This window comes from Cherax quadricarinatus, chromosome 1 (assembly GCF_038502225.1).
Source record: "Cherax quadricarinatus isolate ZL_2023a chromosome 1, ASM3850222v1, whole genome shotgun sequence".
NCBI classification, from domain to species: Eukaryota; Metazoa; Arthropoda; class Malacostraca; order Decapoda; family Parastacidae; genus Cherax; species Cherax quadricarinatus.
The window spans coordinates 27,981,903-27,982,659 of record NC_091292.1 but is presented as its reverse complement, the minus strand read 5'-3'; positions in this window follow the sequence as shown (position 1 = coordinate 27,982,659).

Below are 757 nucleotides of genomic sequence, written 5' to 3'. Positions count from 1 at the left end.
TGCTGTTAATGAGTATATTTTGCACCGATGGCTAATCCCTCTAGAATTTTCCCAGTGTAAATTATGAAATATCTTTCTCGCCTACATTTCAAGGAGTACATTTCGATGCTAAGCAATAACCCACATGTAGAGAGAAATACAGAAATACTTCAGTGTTTCTGCATTTCCTGTATAAACTACTTAATATCAAAAGAAAATATTTTTGAAAGCATTTCTTTTTTTTCTGATCACCTGCCTCGGTGGATCACTCTGCCTCGGTGGATCAGCCTGCCTCGGTGGATCACTCTGCCTCGGTGGATCACTCTGCCTCGGTGGATCACCCTGCCTCGGTGGATCCCTCTGCCTCGGTGGATCACCCTGCCTCGGTGGATCACCCTGCCTCGGTGGATCACCCTGCCTCGGTGGATCACCCTGCCTCGGTGGATCACTCTGCCTCGGTGGATCACCTGACTCAGTGGATCACCCTGCCTCGGTGGATCACCCTGCCTCGGTGGATCACTCTGCCTCGGTGGATCACTCTGCCTCGGTGGATCACCCTGCCTCGGTGGATCACCCTGCCTCGGTGGATCACTCTGCCTCGGTGGATCACTCTGCCTCGGTGGATCAGCCTGCCTCGGTGGATCACTCTGCCTCGGTGGATCACTCTGCCTCGGTGGATCACCCTGCCTCGGTGGATCCCTCTGCCTCGGTGGATCACCCTGCCTCGGTGGATCACCCTGCCTCGGTGGATCACTCTGCCTCGGTGGATCACTCTGCC